Raw genomic sequence first — 18,127 nt, 5'->3', positions numbered from 1 at the left:
CCCACATGGATTAAATGAAATGACTGAGCATGTTAAAAGGGACTAGTCGGTTATTATTGTATATTGTGTATGCTTTTCCTTATATATTTTTTTTTTATCTATCTATCTATCTATCTATCTATCTATCTATCTATCTATCTATCTAATTAATTGTTTAAATACATTTATTATGTTACTTACTATTAATATATATATTAGGGATCTGCCCCAATAGTAGCCTTCAGATAAGAACACAGCAGCAGCTTTTTAGCAGTGAAAGCAAAGCAACAGTTGTCTTTTATTCTTGACAAAACAAGGCAGTAAACGGCAGCGACCGGCTTGCTCCAGCCGGCCTTAAAGAAACAATAAAGTCCCGTATCTATAGAATCACACGGGTATGCTTTTGCACAGTACTGTAACCCCACGGGGTGTATGTGGACCTTGCTTTGTCCTCAGTCTTTCAGGCACTGCAACTCCAGCTCAGACTCTGATCCCACACAGCACTCCACAGAGCTTCACTGTCATAGAGGTAATCACTCCCACCTGACACTGCTGGCTCTTTTTTTTGTAGGCCAGTCAAGACCCGGCCTGGAACGTGGGGAGTAGTCGCCCACCCAGCACTATGACTACTCCCAGTAAGAGCGGTCCCGGATCAGCTATTCACAGTTATACTAAATAAACAAAATGTCAACCACCTATTGCCGCTGACACCTGAAATACTGGCTCCATATGTATATATATTGCACCAGTGCTGAACCTAATTGACCCAGTGTCCCTGGTCATTGATAGGTCAACCAGCCATAGCAACACAGCCTATGGCACCGACACCATAGTGCAACCAGACTCGCCGCAGGAGCACAAACAGCTAAGTATGTGACACTATCATTAATTAATTTAGTAAATTTAGAGGTTTTATTTATTACAACTAACAGGCCTGAGCATTGTCTCCACTATTCATTGATCCTGACTAGCAAATCGTCCAATATTAAGGGCACCCCAACTACCAATACTAGGGTGTGCCCCGAGGAAAGAAAGGGTGATCCCTCCAGTCACTGCACTACCCTAGGGACTGCCAGAGTGGAGATAGCTACCGTGGTCTATGAGTACTACCATCCTCAGAGCCAAAACCACTATTCCCATCCTCCACTCACTTCTAAGCTGTTGCAAGCACTCATACTGGACACAGGCTCTTTCAATTAAATGGGTATCTTCACATGGATGATTTTTCTACATGGACCATCAGTTCATACAGAGAAAAGAGCAGAATTTTCTATATTTGTCTGTTTTCCCAACAAGACTCATTCATTCAAATGGACTCCATATCATGTGCGGCCCATTTTAAATCTCGCCTGGTGTTCACAATTCAAAACACAGACAAGCTTGCTATTGGGCATATGAAAGAGGTCTAAAAGTCTAAAATAGGCCTAAAGAGGAAAATAACAAACCTGAAAATAAAGATGATCTATGTTATTGTCTAAAACAAAATACATTAACATGAGACTCTGGTATTTCAGTTTTCATGTGAAATTTTTTTTCTGTAAGCAATGAGCTCACATATTTTGTCTTGAATTCTGCCACTTCTGTGGTGTGGTTATTAGCCACGGAGTTTCACAGGTGAAACATGTTTAAAAAAACAACGTACAACCAAAAATGAATCCAGTCTCAGAATAGAAACCTGGGGAGGTATCACCAGTATGTATTTTTATTTACTGTTACTACTCATACAGTCATAATAGTTGCCAGTATTTTTGTCTCTAAATAAAGTCATCTTCTATGATGTCTGCAGATAAACATTCTTATGCCAAGTGGTGAGAGAGGTGGTTGTTGTGTACACACAGCTACCTTTGTACCAGGTTTGAAGCACATGAAAGCAAACACTTGCCTTTTCCCAGTGGTTGGAAGCACTTTGTTTAGTTTGATATGATCAATGAGTGTTGAAGCCTCCTTAACCACATTCTTCATAGTTCCTGAAAAAGTGATCCTGAGTTCAGGTCATGGGGACACTTCTGAGCATTCATTGTATGCAGAATATGACACATAGTTAATATTAGACTGTCCTATTAGAGTATTATCTTTTTATCCATCTACCATCAAGCAATCTATAAATATGTCCTACAAAGAACCTGATGCCTGTGTTCAAAATGGTCAAGGCTACAGTGGCCACACTGGCCAGGTAATAATAATCTGAACACGTCTGTCTGAGAGCTTCACCATGCCCTCTGCATATACACTCATTGATAAAAAATATATATGTAAGTGATTACAATATTAGAACAAAAGGGGATGTTTATTGGGAAAAACTGTACAATTGAAAGGAGGCTATAGTATCCATTTGGGCCGCCTCTAGCCTGAATATAAGATAGGATATGGTTGGGCATAGAAGCATACAGGTTCAAATGGGATCCTGGGCCATTTGCCCACAAATGTTGCGGCTAAGCCAGTAGATCCTGCATGCTCATAGGTTGCTGAAGCTTGTGTTCTAGCTGGTCCCAGAAATACTTGATTGATGATAAATCCAGGGACCAGGCAGGCCAAGGAAGTGTTGCAATCTAGGATAGACATTCCTGAGGAACTCTTGGTGTGTGTGGGCGAGCATCATTCTGCTGAAAAGTGCAAGTAGGAAGCCCTGCCATGAGAGGAATTTCATGTGGTATCAGGATGTCCTGCACATATCGCTGAGCTCATAGTGTCCCTCATATCACTACTAGAGGTGACCGACTGTCATATGCATTGAGTCCCCAGATCATCACACCTGCAGTTGGGGCAGTATGTTGCTCGACAGCAAAGGAAGGATTGAGGCGCTCACCATAAGGCCTCCATACTCGAACTTGACCATTGTGGGATCCCAAACATAACCTGAATTTGCCACTAAAGACACCCTGCAAGGGGATATGGCTCTCCCAGTTGGTAAACCAGGTGTAAACCCAGAAGCAAAGCACTGTTGATCTGTGATACATGTGACTGGCTGGGTATTTCATTGGTTAAACTGCTGAAATGTCTGCACTGATTGACAGTCCATGTGCTTACTGCGGAGTATATGTGGGGTCAGGATGAGCGAGACAAAGTTGGCTCCATTTTATTTTTCTGATATAGAAAGTGATTTACAGTTTTACAGCAGCTTTTTCTGACTAATGCTATATGTAAGTGTAAGATAAGACCAATTGGTAGTGGAGGGGACAATTCAGATGTAAGTATGCAGGTGAGTCGTGGTACAAATGGCCCGCAGGCAGCCAGGGACAGCAAGTAATAGTGAACTTTAAGTGGTACGGCAGGTTAACAAGTGGCTAATTAAAAGGCTTGTGCCAATATTAAATGTTGTTTCATATAATTCAGAAAGGAAAAATTTGTTACTTCATTACAATGGGGCCCCCTGGTGTTTAACCTGTATTGTATTGTGCATGTCCACCTACTGAGCGGGATGTGCATAGATGCACATTCTCTATACCATCCTTGAAATGCTACCAGCTGTATTGACTCTTATAAGCTTTAACATTTCCAGGGAGAGAGCTGGAGCAGAAAGGTCATGCCCCCTAAAATGGCATGCCCCTTGAACTGCCAGAATGAATAAAATCTAGCAGAGCAATTTGAGAAAACTCTGGATCCATTTGAGGTACTGGGACTTGTTTGATGTAGAGATAGCAATGTACTATGTGATGACTGATTTTCACTTTTACAGCAATCATGGCATGACCCCTTTAAGGACAGTAGTCCAGCCAACAATGTGAACACAAAGCCCATATTTATTTTAATGGCAGTGCCCTGTGCCTGCCGCTGTCCCTCTATCTGGGGCGGACACAAACGTCGAATCACTCACTTATCCCTTGCCCGGGGTTGGTCATCACTTGGTCGCCCTTTGCCTTCCAGCCGAGGGTATGGCCACTGAAATTTTGTGTCCTTACACTAGACTGCAAGGCCTCTTCTTGTCTTCTGAAGTGTGCACACATGATTCCTGTCTCATAAGGGGCCAGTGCACAATTGCTCCAACCTCTGCCAGCCAATGACTGGATATGTGTGAGTACTTAAGGCGCCTTTCTCAAAGGGAAAGGTGCATGAGATATAAGTTCCTAGCTTGCTAGTTTACCAGTAATGGTGTGCTTTTGGTCTGTCTGCCTATGTAGCCAACTTCTATCTGTTTATTGACCACTAGTATTGCCTGTTCCTCTTTGCTTCACACCAGTGTCTCTGACCCCCATGGCTCAGCCGCCAACTACTTTGGGACTATTCTAAGAGGTAGCAGTCTGGTGGCTCCCCTGCAACAGAGGCCAGATCTCTATATAGGGGTTAAATAGTAAAAACCAGGAGATTGCCAGGATAACACCCTTCGGTCTATCTCAAAGTCAAATCAGTTAGAACAACGGATCCACATCCACTGTCTGTTACATTTACCAATTTGAGTGCACTTAGATATTAGCATAAATTACACCAAAATATAGTGCAATTTGAAGTCCCGTCTTTAGAAAAATTATCTGTGCCTACTCTGACAAGGGAGTTTGGCTTACTGGGAAAGGGGAGTGGCTTCCTGTGAAAAGGGTGATGTTGCCCAATATGCGGTCTTTTGTACCAAAATCGCTCCACCATTCTTGAATAAAATTCAGTCTCAAACTAAGCCAATAAATACTTGGCATAGCATTAGATACAAGTGTCTAGCCATGCACCAGTCATCGGGCCTAAGCCACTGTGAAATATTCGGGTCTTTAGCATTAGTAAATTTTCCCCAAAGTCTTCTCACATGAGAGATGCAGTTCTTAAATGTTACTCAACAGTCAAACTCATTCCAGGAAAGAACACATATGGAGTTAAGTCGTTATCAGAAAAGTGGTAAAATAACCAGAATGTAATTTAAATTTTAGATACTTCAACGTAGCCCCCTTTTGCTTTGCATACTTTTGGCATTCTCTCAATCAGCTTCTTGTGGTAGTCAACTGGAATGGTTGTCAAATAGTCTTGAAGGAGTTCCCACAGGTGATGAGCACTTTCTGGCTGCTTATCCTTCATTCTGTGGTTCAACTCATCCCAAACCATCTAAATTTGGTTAAGGTCAGGTGATTGTGGAGGCCATGTTATCTGATGCAGTACACCATCACTCTCCTTCTTGGTAAAATAGTCCTCACATAGCCTGAAGAGTGGAGGTGTGTTTGTGGCGATTGTCCTGTTAAAAAACAAATGATGGTCCAACTATTCGAAAACCACATGGGATCCCATGTCGCTCCATAATGCTATAGTGGCCCTGCCAGTTAGATGTCCCTTGAATATATACAAAATCTTAAACAACAGTCCCAAAGTTATCTAAAGGAGTTGTGTTTTATAGGCTTATTTAACTTTAAAGTGGTGTCCAACCTAAGAGCCAACCAACCCAATCCTTGGAACCAGTGCCCAATTAGAAAAAAAAACTCATCTGTCCGAAGTTCTGCCTTTTTCATGCTGTGGCCATTTTCTTGTGACGCCAGATCCGAAACTGGCTTGGTCCCATGACTGCTGCAGTCAATCAATGATCTCAGTGTGTAAGAGGGTTTGAAATCAGCCTTGTACATCTTAATAGGAAAATAGTATCCTTTATAGTAACTAGTAATATAGGTTACCTTTTGACCCTGTTGTGGTGGTAATACTACCTAGGTGAACTATAACAATGTCAGCATTGCAATAATGTTTATACATTCTATCATATCCCCAGCACTTGCACCAATGTGATGTGCCATGTTGTGATGATATTTGAGTTACCATGTACTGTGCTGTGGGATGTCAGTGAGGGAATGGTAAATGTATTTGCACTGCTGTGGGGGAAATACCCTGTAAGTACTGAGACTATGATAACATACTGACACTCTGGGAAAGTCATGTACCTTTGGTAGGATGTGATGGACATATATTACACTGGTATGAAAGTACTAAGAGAATGTGTAAAACTGAGGTTTTGCCACCATCTATTGAGCAATTCTGATCAGCTGACCTCATTAGTATCTAAGGTCCTGTGCTTGGTTTTTGCAGGACAAGTTGTATTTTTTAATGGCACTACTTATCTTACCATAGCTTTTATTCGAAAATGGGGGTAAAAAAAGTGCGGAGAAATTGGAAAGTTGCCAATTCTGACAAGGTTTTTTGGGTTTTGTTTTTACATTACTGTACATTAAAAATTAAATGACAACCTTATTCTGTTGGTCAGCATGGTTAAATAATCAGCTGTATGAAGAGAAGAATAGTAGCGATGAGCAGGAAGAGAGACAGTAGAAGCCACTCTTACACGTGTGTGTGCCTTCTCTTCATTCAGCTATCAGCGGGGGTGACGGGTGTTGGATCCCCACCAATCTTATAGTGATGACTAGAGATGAGCGAATTGAAGTTGACAAAGTGGAATTCGATCTGAATTTTAGGAAAAATTTGATTCGCACTGAATCACATTTTACTCACGCTTCGTGGTAACGAATCACATTTTTTTTCCTAAAATGGCTGCTGCACATGTTAGGACATGGAGCAAAGAACTCTGGGAACGAGGGATCACCCATAATGCCATGCATGCAGCCAGCCAGCCCTGTGATGTCACAGCCCTACAAATATCCTCAGCCATCTTGGATTCAGCCATTTTCCAGTGTACTTAGTGCAGGGAGAGACGTCAGCAGGCTCTAGGGACAGTGCTAGGAAAGACTTTAAAACTTTTTTTTTGCTGTATAGAAGTTCAGTGAAAGGATAGGGAGGAATCATTCCATAATATTAAAGCAGAACAGGGTTCAGTAGAAGAGGTTACAGCCTGGGTAATAGGAACAATCCTATTACACCTTGCTGCACTGACTGCGGATCCAAATTGCCATTATACAGCTCTGTAATTCCAGCAAACCGTTCTTGTTATTGGGGTGCAAGTGCTGTTTGATACAGCCATTTACAGGGTTTATTACAAGGAAATATTAATATTTCTTATTTGCCCTTGTGCGGTGCAGTTATATGTTCTAAAGCATTTTTTGGCTTGTATTAGTGGGGAAAAGGGCTTATTAGCTGTTGTGTGGTGAAGTGAGAAAATTACAGCTCTTTTTGGCGTGTATTAGTGGCAAAAAAATATATATTTGCCGTTCAGCGGTGCAGTTATATTTTCTAAAGCCCTTTTTGGCTTGTATTAGTGGCAAAAAATACAAACCGGATTCCAAAAAAGTTGGGACACTATATAAATCGTGAATAAAAACTGAATGCAATGATGTGGAGGTGCCAACTTCTAATATTTTATTCAGAATAGAACATAAATCACGGAACAAAAGTTTAAACTGAGAAAATGTACCATTTTAAGGGAAAAATATGTTGAATCAGAATTTCATGGTGTCAAGAAATCCCCAAAAAGTTGGGACAAGGCCATTTTCACCACTGTGTGGCATCTCCCCTTCTTATTACAACACTCAACAGACGTCTGGGGACCGAGGAGACCCGTTTCTCAAGTTTAGAAATAGGAATGCTCTCCCATTCTTGTCTAATACAGGCCTCTAACTGTTCAATCGTCTTGGGCCTTCTTTGTTGCACCTTCCTCTTTATGATGCGCCAAATGTTCTCTATAGGTGAAAGATCTGGACTGCAGACTGGCCATTTCAGTACCCGGATCCTTCTCCTACGCAGCCATGATGTTGTGATTGATGCAGAATGTGGTCTGGCATTATCTTGTTGAAAAATGCAGGGTCTTCCCTGAAAGAGATGACTTCTGGATGGGAGCATATGTTGTTCTAGAACCTGAATATATTTTTCTGCATTGATTTTGCCTTTCCAGACATGCAAGCTGCCCATGCCACACGCACTCATGCAACCCCATACCATCAGAGATGCAGGCTTCTGAACTGAGCGTTGATAACAACTTGGGTTGTCCTTGTCCTCTTTGGTCCGGATGACATGGCGTCCCAGATTTCCAAAAAGAACTTTAAATCGTGACTCGTCTGACCACAGAACAGTCTTCCATTTTGCCACACTCCATTTTAAATGATCCCTGGCCCAGTGAAAACGCCTGAGCTTGTGGATCTTGCTTAGAAATGGCTTCTTCTTTGCACTGTAGAGTTTCAGCTGGCAACGGCGGATGGCACGGTGGATTGTGTTCACTGACAATGGTTTCTGTAAGTATTCCTGAGCTCATTCTGTGATTTCCTTTACAGTAGCATTCCTGTTTGTGGTGCAGTGTCGTTTAAGGGCCCGGAGATCATGGGCATCCAGTATGGTTTTACGGCCTTGACCCTTACGCACAGAGATTGTTCCAGATTCTCTGAATCTTCGGATGATGTTATGCACAGTTGATGATGATAGATGCAAAGTCTTTGCAATTTTTCGCTGGGTAACACCTTTCTGATATTGCTCCACTATCTTTCTGCGCAACATTGTGGGAATTGGTGATCCTCTACCCATCTTGGCTTCTGAGAGACACTGCCACTCTGAGAAGCTCTTTTTATACCCAATCATGTTGCCAATTGACCTAATTAGTGTTAATTGGTCTTCCAGCTCTTCGTTATGCTCAAATTTACTTTTTCCAGCCTCTTATTGCTACTTGTCCTAACTTTTTGGGGATTTGTTGACACCGTGAAATTTTGAATCAACGTATTTTTCCTTTAAAATGATACATTTATTCGGATTAAACGTTTGATCTGTCATCTACGTTCTATTACAAATAAAATATTGACATTTACCATCTCCACATCATTGCATTCAGTTTTTATTCACAAATTGTTTAGTGTCCCAACTTTTTTGGAATCCGGTTTGTATATATTTGCCGTTCAGCGGTGCAATTATATGTTCTAAAGCCCTTTTTGGAGTGTATTAGTGGCAAACAAATATATATTTGCTGTTCAGTGGTGCAGTTATATGTTCTAAAGCCCTTTAGTATTTGCCGTTGTGTGGTGAAGTGAGAAAATTACAGCCCTTTTTGTCGTGTATTAGTGGCAAAAAAATATATATTTGCCGTTCAGCGTTGCAGTTATAAGTTCTAAAGCCCTTTTTGCCATGTATTAGTGGTAAAAAAATATATATTTACTATTCGGCGGTGCAGTTATATGTTCTAAAGCCTTTTGTGGCGTGTATAAGTGGAAAAAAGTAAGGGCCTATTTGCTGTTCAGCGGTGCAGTTATTTGTTCTAAAGCCCTTTTTGGCATGTATTAGTGGCACAAAAAAAGTTTTTGCCGTTGTCTGTAGAGATGAGCGAATTTTTCAAAAATTCGATTCACCGATTCGCCGAATTTTTGGGGCAAAATTTGTTTCGCTCTGAATAAATTTGCGGTAAATTATGTAAAAAAACGGCTATTTCCTGGCTGCCTTTATAGTGGTGTAGAACACTGTGCCTTGCAGATGACATGTGTCACACTTAGAATCACTGCACACTTCACTTATTTGGGCAGTCACGGGGCCAAAACTGACCAAATAACTCAAGTATTAACTCAGCCTTACAGGTCAATGTTAGCGCCAAGAAGAAACGTACTCCTTTTAAACCGTCAGCTGATTCCACATAGATGTCAGCAGAACCTGTTCTATTAAACGCTTATTCAAGTAGAGCCCCCCGACAGAGCGGAGAGGGCGTCAGTAGTAAGTTTGTGTTGACTTCACTGATTATTTTGCCCTTCCTCTGATCTATCAGAACAATAACCGAATGAACCGAATTCCATTATCCTTATATGTAAAACAGGCAGTTTTTTTGGGGGAAAATTGATGGGTGATTCTAGACCTCCTTTTGCTGTATGGACCGAATTACGTCGTCATGGGTCCAGCAGCAAACATAATGAAGACGCTGATGACAACACACCAGCAGACTTTGCCTTTAGAAAAGAAAGGAGGTCCAGCTTCCAAATAACATGGAAGCTTTTAATAATTCAGTGCGATAAAACCATAAACAATCCAGGTCTACGCATTTCGGATCTTACAATATAGATCCTTACTCATGACAAGAAAGAGATTGTGTGAACCAAGACTAAATAGAGGCCACCTGAAAACTGGCAGGTGGCCAGAATCAGTCATAGCCACACCTCCGCACAAGGTAACTGACAAAAAATATATCAAGACAAATAATAAACACTGTATAAAAACAGGTAATTTAACCAAGTATGCAGGAAAAATTAGAAAGATCAATATTGCAATATTAAATCGTGTCTGCGATTTAAACCACTCGGAATGCAGGAACCCATTAGAAAGATCCAGTATAATTCCCTGTTCAGCAGTTTCTTCCTATGGTCACCTCCTCTAACCGGTGGATTAACTCTTTCCAGGATACAGACTTGCATACCCTTCGTGTTGCCTCCATGAAACGCTGCGTAATGTGAACTGGCTGCAGAGACATTTCTGGTCAAAGCATGTGGAGTATCAGAGATGTGTCTGCAGATTCTAGTTTTTAAACTTTTGGAAGTGCAGCCGACGTATTGGAAACAACACAAGGTGCAAGTAATGCAGGGGGTTGAGCATGTCCGTCCTATCCCTCGCGGGGGGGATCGGCATCGCCTACTCCTGCAGAGGGAGGCAAGGTGGATAATTCAGACGGGCGCTATGGGCCCAGCTGGCATGAACGACAGAAATTACATGTCTGTCTTTCTGTAATTGAAATGCGCTCTATTTATTTATGCGTACTTTTACAGGCCTGTGTTTATCTCTGCTTTGGGCCTCTCCTACCTTATGCGTTGCATCAGGTCCCTCTGTCCACACAATGTAGTGTTATATGTTTGGTTGTGTCTTTTGCGCACTTCTACCCTCTGTTCACAGAGACATTGCAAGCGTTATCTTTATATTATATCTCTTCCACTTATCCAAGTCCTTGCATACAGGTCCCACGACGTGGGGGTATTAGCAAGTGAATATTGTTCGATTCTACATCCATGTTGTCATTTTGATTGCATCTGCATTGTTACTGCTGTATGTATGTTTTTATATATGTCATTTTACCTCAGGGGCGAACAGCTGTGGATGACGGCGCCGGCCGTTCCCTGTCCGCCTCTATATAAAGCGCGCCTGCGTCATTACGTATTGAGCGGCCTGAGGAAGCGCGATCTCACGCGAGAAACGGCCGTCGCCGCCTGCAACAGTGTGTCCGCCCCTGTATCCCCAATGTATCCACTTCCAAGGAAGCTTCAATAAACTTACCCATTTGTATCCTGGTGAGTGCCGCAACGCTACTATTTCTTCTCCTCGCATTGTGAACTTTTACTTGATTACTTTTTGTTGCTGAGCACCGCGTACTGGATATCCATACCGCATGCAAGCTGCTGACAGCGGTGACACCAGTGGAGGCAGTGCCGCCGTATCTTCTCTCTCCTTTGCCTGCAAGTAATGCAGTATACCACATAAGTTGTGTTGCAATTTATATACTGTTTAATGTGAAAAGGCTTATTATGAGCAGTTGAACAAACATGGTCACCAACCTGCATAAAAATACAGCAGGTGCATATTTTATGACCACACTTGAAGTTGCCAATAAATCTAAGCCAGGTAGGTTGCGTAGCGCAAGCCTCTGTGAACATAGAGGGACTTACTCTGTTCCCCAGTGTCATTGCCCTTCGTGCGATGCATTTAGTACCTCCACCAATTATATTTGACCACTGACTTTCAGTGTGCAGGACTGACATATGTTTATCTTAGTCATGATCATGACTAAGAACACGACAGTTCGAAACGCGTAGATCCGGGGAACCGGTGGGCACCAGTGTTTTTCTTCTGACTGCTGTACTTACCTGAATTTTGGTGACAATAAAGACCGGGATTATCACACTATCCATCGTGGTGCTGGAGCATTTCTTCTATTTTCCTTATCTACAACCATGACTGGCTTGAGTCCGCTCCGTGCACCGCTGTGCAGGACGTTGAGGTGAGCTGGCTGTAACCCTTTCCATGACATATGTTTAGTCACTATCTGAAAGATACGAGAAAATTCGAGACTGTAACTGGTGACAAAGACAGGAGTCGGTTTTTCAATTTTTTAAGTCCTGCACGCTGAATTTTGTTAGATGGAGCACCCACGGTTTGAAGAAAAATCTAATCAACTCGAGAAATATCTGCAATATTTTTTCTGGTTTGTTGTAATAAAGCGCTAGAATATTTCCTATCCAGTTGGCAACACTATCCAACTCCATGCGACGTGCCCGATCCGCAGAGCAATTCCATATGGTGCGAATGAATTCCCCTTTCGGAATATTTTTCACCACATGTGGCGGATGACAGGATTTTGCATAGAGGATGCAGTAAGTGTGAGTGTTCACCGTATTGTTCTTTGTATTGCCAATCAAAAGGAGATCTAAAAATGGAATGATGGAAGCATCATGATGTAAAGTGAATTTTAGACCACATGTATTGTTGTTGAGGAAGTCTCCCAGGAGAGGCACGGCCGCCACATCGCCTGACCAAATAAAGAGCAGGTCATCGATGTAGCGACCATACCACTCCCGGGAGGCCCCCCAGGGGTTCAAGCGTGAAAAAAGATGGTAATGCTCCCACCATGCCATATAGACATTGGTGAGGGAGGGGGAAAATTTCGCTCCCATAGAAACTCCAGTGAGTTGAAGAAACAGAAAAAGGTGATCAAACATAAAAAAAATTATGTTGCAGCAAAAACATAACCACTTGGCAAATAAAATCCTGAAAAGCAAGAGAAAAATCGGCATAAATGCGGAGAAACCATTGCAATGAAACAATGGCTAGCTCATGAGGGATAGCAGTGTACAGCGAGGTGACATCATCCGTGATCCAGATGTAATTCGATTTCCAATTAAACCATGGAAGGCTTGAAGAACTGCCCTCGTATCCTTTAGGAAACCAGGAATACACTGGATCAGCGGTTGTAGAATGCTGTCCACCCAAGCTGACAATCTCTCAGAAAATGAGCCGATGCCCGACACTATCGGGCGCATGGGTGGAGGAAAACCTTTTTTATGAATTTTCGGAAGGGAATGAAATATGGGAGTAATTGGATGAGGGACAAAGATAAAATCAATTTGCTTCTGATCCAAGAAACCCTGTTGAAAATCCGTAGATAATATGGAGGAAAGTTCCTGCTGACAGAGGGGTGTGGGATCGTGGGCAAGCTCTCTGTATGTATTGGTATCTTCTAGCATTGCTAGATTTTGAGATTTATAGATGAGCTTGTCCAGGATTACCACAGCTCCCCCCTTGTCAGCCCGCTTAGTGACAATGTCGGGCAACTGCTCAAACTCCTGGAGCGCAAAGTGCTCATGATGAGTTAAATTTTTAGAAGACCTGTTCACACCCGAAGAGTGAACAGAAGCCTCCAAGGCAAATAAATCCCGCTCGACTAACTCCTGAAACATATCCAATGCAGGTGTGCGTGAATGAATAGGGTAAAAATTGCGATTATGCGTGCAAAATCATATGAAGAAATACAATCAGAGCAGGGTCGAGATTGCTGCATAAAGGAAATATTAGCAAGTTCCTTGAAAGAAAAATTGGTTAGAGGCATGAGAGGTAGGGACACACTCAGTGCAGGGGATGTACAACTGGATGTCAAAACGTCCTCAGATGAAGCAGAGTCTGCAAAGTGTTTTCTGATGGTAAGATTTTGTGCGAATTTGTTGACATCCAGGATAGTTCGGTAGACATCGAAGTGGCAGGTAGGGGAAAAGGTAAGTCCTCTGGTCAAAACATTGAGTTGAGGTTGTATAAGAATTTTTGCTGATAAGTTGACAACCTGAATGTCATTCACTTTTTTCTGTAACGGGAGGGATAGCGACCCCCTTTTGGAGTGTTTGCGCCCGGCTCTGCGTTTTTTGAAGGCTTAGATGAAATAACTCTTTCTCCAGCGGTACCGCTTGCAGTGTGAACATCTCCTTCAGATGGCAAGGTGAATAATGACTCGGGTGCTAAGTCGGAAGAGTTGGGTTCAGTGGAGCTAAAGGCTACTTTCCCACTTTTGTATCTTTTTGATCGATTCGTTTTTTTTTCATGTTAGAGCGTGGGGTATCCATTCTATTGTCTGTCCAATTGTATACATTGCGACTTTTGTAGTCTTGTAAATCCCGACTAAATTTATCTTGTTTTACCAAGATTAAACTTTCTTCCAGTTTATTCAGGTTTTCTTGTAGCTTGGTATTATTATTATTTTATTATTATTTTTTATTAAAGCGCCATTCATTCCATAGCGCTGTACATATGAAAGGGGGTATACATACATAATACAGACAATTGCATTAATCATAAACAAGATGAGTTACAAACTGGTACAGAAGGAGAGAGGGCCCTACCTGTGAGGGCTTACAATCTACATGGTATGGGAGAAGGACACAGTAGGTGCAGGTGCGGGTGGTATCCATATCAATGAACACCTGTGTAGAGGAAAATGGAACTATGGAATCTTAGATAATTTTTATTTCCTCTCTCAAGAAGGATAATGTTTCCTCCTCATTGGAAATAATGAGATTCATTAGCTTCAGCTAACAATCAGATAATATATTTTGCCATTGTGACGTAAATGCTTCTGAATTGACTTTGCCTTTACCATCTATTCACAATTAAATCAAGCAGCTTCAGTAAGTTAAAAATATTAATGTTATCAGTGACTGCCGGACCCCTGCGCTGATTGGGCGGGCGCAGCTCCTGCACCCGCCCGATCAGCCCGCTGTACATGTACGGCACTGGTCCAATCAGCTTCAGTAAGTTGAAAATATTCAGGTGGTTTTATCTGCTCCATCTGCATTCGATCTCCACAGCACACAAGACATGACAGGAGAGCCTCTGCTTTGGAGTCCAAGTCCAGTTTCTTAAGATCAGGAGTTCCATCAGAATTGTGCGTAACATTCTTGCTCCCTGTGCAAAGCCATAACAAAAGGACTCTGCAGGCATACACATCAGAGGAAGCTGAAGCTGGTTGCCCCAATTTTAATTCAGGAGCAGTAAACAGCGGGAAGCAAATAGAGGTGGCTGAACTCCACTGCTCTGTATCTCTTGTGAAGTCAATGTCTCCAACTATGGCCCTCTTGCGATTTGCAGCAAATACATTATTTTCATGTAGAGTTCCAAGAATCATGTTGGAGGCATGCAGTGTATGCAAGCCTTGTAAGACCCCTCTCGTCACTCTCACGCTGTTCTACACCTGGTTTGCCTGGGCGAACTGAGTCACACCCCTCATGCACACGACAGTATTTTTTTGCGGTCCGCAAAAAGCTGTTCCGTGATCCGTTTCCGTTTTTGTTTCCGTGTGTCTTCCTTGATTTTTGGAGGATCACCAGACATGAAAAGTGAAAAAAAAATCTAAGTCAAGTTTGCCTTGCAAATGATAGGACAAAAACGGACGTGGACACGCGGACGCGGATGACAATCTTGTGTGCCTCTGTGTTTTTTCACGGACCCATTGACTTGAATGGGTCTGCGAACCGTTGTCCATGAAAAAAATAGGACAGGTCATATTTTTTTGACGGACTGGAAACACAGATCACAGACGCGGATGACAAACGGTGCATTATCCGAGTTTTCAACGGACCCATTGAAAGTCAATGGGTCCGCAGAAAATCACGGAAAACGGAACAACGGACACGGAACACAACAACGGTCGTGTGCATGAGGCCTAAAAGCTACACTAAACTAAATGCTTTTCAACATATAACATCAGTTCATACAGAACAAAGTATACAATCACCCATCAATTTTCCAAACAATTTTTTTTCCTACCTTTACACTACACTAAAGGCTTTTCAACATATAACATTGGTACAAACAGAACAAAGTCTACGATAACCTATCAATTTTCCCAACAATTTTTTTTCCCACTTTCACACTACACTAAAGGATTTTCAACATATAACATCAGTTCATACAGAACAAAGTCTACAACCACCCATCAATTTCCCCCCCAAAAAAGCCTATTTCACATAAAAAATTTCACCACTACATAATTCGGTCCACAGGGCAAAAAAGGCTTTAGAATATACTGTATAACTGCACCGCTGAAAGGCAATTAGGCCCTAATTGTTTTCCACTTTTACACTACACAAGGCTTTTCAACATATATGGGGTACCTCAGGGGTCAGTATTGGGCCCTATTCTCTTCAATATATTTATTAATGATCTTGTAGAAGGCTTGCATAGTAAAATAAAATTTTTCGCTGATGACACTAAACTGTGTAAAGTAATTAACACTGAAGAGGACAGTATACTACTACAGAGGGATCTGGATAGATTGGAGACTTGGGCAGATAAGTGGCAGATGAGGTTTAACACTGACAAATGTAAAGTTAGGCACATGGGAAGGAATAATGCAAGTCACCCGTACATACTAAATGGTAAAACACTCGGTAACACTGACATGGAAAAGGATCTAGGAATTTTAATAAACAACAAACTAAGCTGCAAAAACCAGTGTCAGGCAGCTGCTGCCAAGGCTGCAGCACGCCAGACCTGCAGGGTATTGCGAAGCGAGGTCACGGTTATGGACAATCGAATGTTGCTCACTGTATTGGAGAACCCTGGGCAGGCATGCGGCAGTGAAGGAGAGGTAGACACAGTTCCTCTGGGGCACACTCGGTATGTAGGGACCAGGCCTGATGGTGGATGAGGTGCCCTGGATGTTACAGGTATTTTGAGTGCCTGGGGCAAGGTCCCTGTTGGATTCGTGACGCCAGTGCCTGTAACGGTGGCACACCGATTTATAGTTGGAATAACTGAGGTACACAGATGGTATAGTGAACCAAACGTTGCTTTACTGAACAGTCCAACTTTGTACATACAGATGTTAACACAGTCCTTTAGATCACAGCTTTACAAGCAGGCTTTATTCCACACGATGGCAGGTAGTAATTATGCAAGATACTCAGAGGGTAATTCCACAATGCACTCAGAATCAGGTTGTACCTTTCCTCAGAAATAGCGTACACTGTCCTTTTTTAGAACTCCTGTCTGGCTTCAATCCCAAGGCCCGGATGCCTAAATGGTGGCTTATATCCTTGGTATATATATACATCTTCCTCTCGTATTAAATCCTTGCTTTTCTTTCTAAAGCATCTGCCTATCAGGGTTACTTATCTTTGCCTGTAATATACTTGCTTTACTGATGACGGGCTGTGGTTTCTCCCAGGAGGTGCCGTCCTGCAACTGGGGTGTCTTCAGAGCTAACTAAGGCTCTCTTGATCCGCAGGTAGGCTAGGATCCCTCTACTAGCCTCCTGGTAACAACTAGTAGCCTGGGCTGTCTAGCTGCATGTCAGGAGGAGGCCCTCAGCTTGTCCCTGGCTGGTGCCTTCTAACTTCTGTCTCTGCAGACTCCTGACTCTGAACTCCCCCTCCCTGTCTGGGCCTGAACATTTATACTAGGGGCTCCCTATCTCCCTCTAGTGTGTAGGATGTCTAACTACACCCTAACTAGGCCTGCTTACACATTACACAGGGGAATATTGCATATAAAAACACATTATAAAATACATAAAATGCACAATTAAATATAACATTTCTGTCCCTTGTGAGTAGGAGTAACGCGCACACCAATTGACCCTTGTGTAGTGCCCACCCCTACCTAGTGGGACACTACAAGGCCAATAGGATAATGGGTTGCATCAAAAGGGGCATAGATGCTCGTGATGAGAACATAGTCCTACCACTTTACAAATCACTAGTCAGACCACACATGGAGTACTGTGTACAGTTCTGGGCTCCTGTGAACAAGGCAGACATAGCAGAGCTGGAGAGGGTCCAGAGGAGGGCAACTAAAGTAATAACTGGAATGGGGCAGCTACAGTACCCTGAAAGATTATCAAAATTAGGGTTATTCACTTTAGAAAAAAGACGACTGAGGGGAGATCTAATTACTATGTATAAATATATCAGGGTCAGTACAGAGATCTATCCCATCATCTATTTATCCCGAGGACTGTAACTGTGACGAGGGGACATCCTCTGCGTCTGGAGGAAAGAAGGTTTGTACACAAACATAGAAGAGATTCTTTACGGTAAGAGCAGTGAGACTATGGAACTCTCTGCCTGAGGAGGTGGTGATGGTGAGTACAATAAAGGAATTCAAGAGGGGCCTAGATGTATTTCTGGAGTGTAATAATATTACAGGCTATAGCTACTAGAAAGGGGTCGTTGATCCAGGGAGTTATTCTGATTGCCTGATTGGAGTCGGGAAGGAATTTTTTTATTCCCCTAAAGTGGGGAAAATTGGCTTCTATCTCAAAGTTTTTTTTTGCCTTCCTCTGGATCAACTTGCAGGATGACAAGCCGAACTG

The sequence above is a fragment of the Bufo bufo genome, chromosome 5, assembly GCF_905171765.1.
Source record: "Bufo bufo chromosome 5, aBufBuf1.1, whole genome shotgun sequence".
NCBI classification, from domain to species: Eukaryota; Metazoa; Chordata; class Amphibia; order Anura; family Bufonidae; genus Bufo; species Bufo bufo.
The sequence above is the reverse complement of the archived record's forward strand: the minus strand, read 5'-3'. Positions refer to the sequence as shown.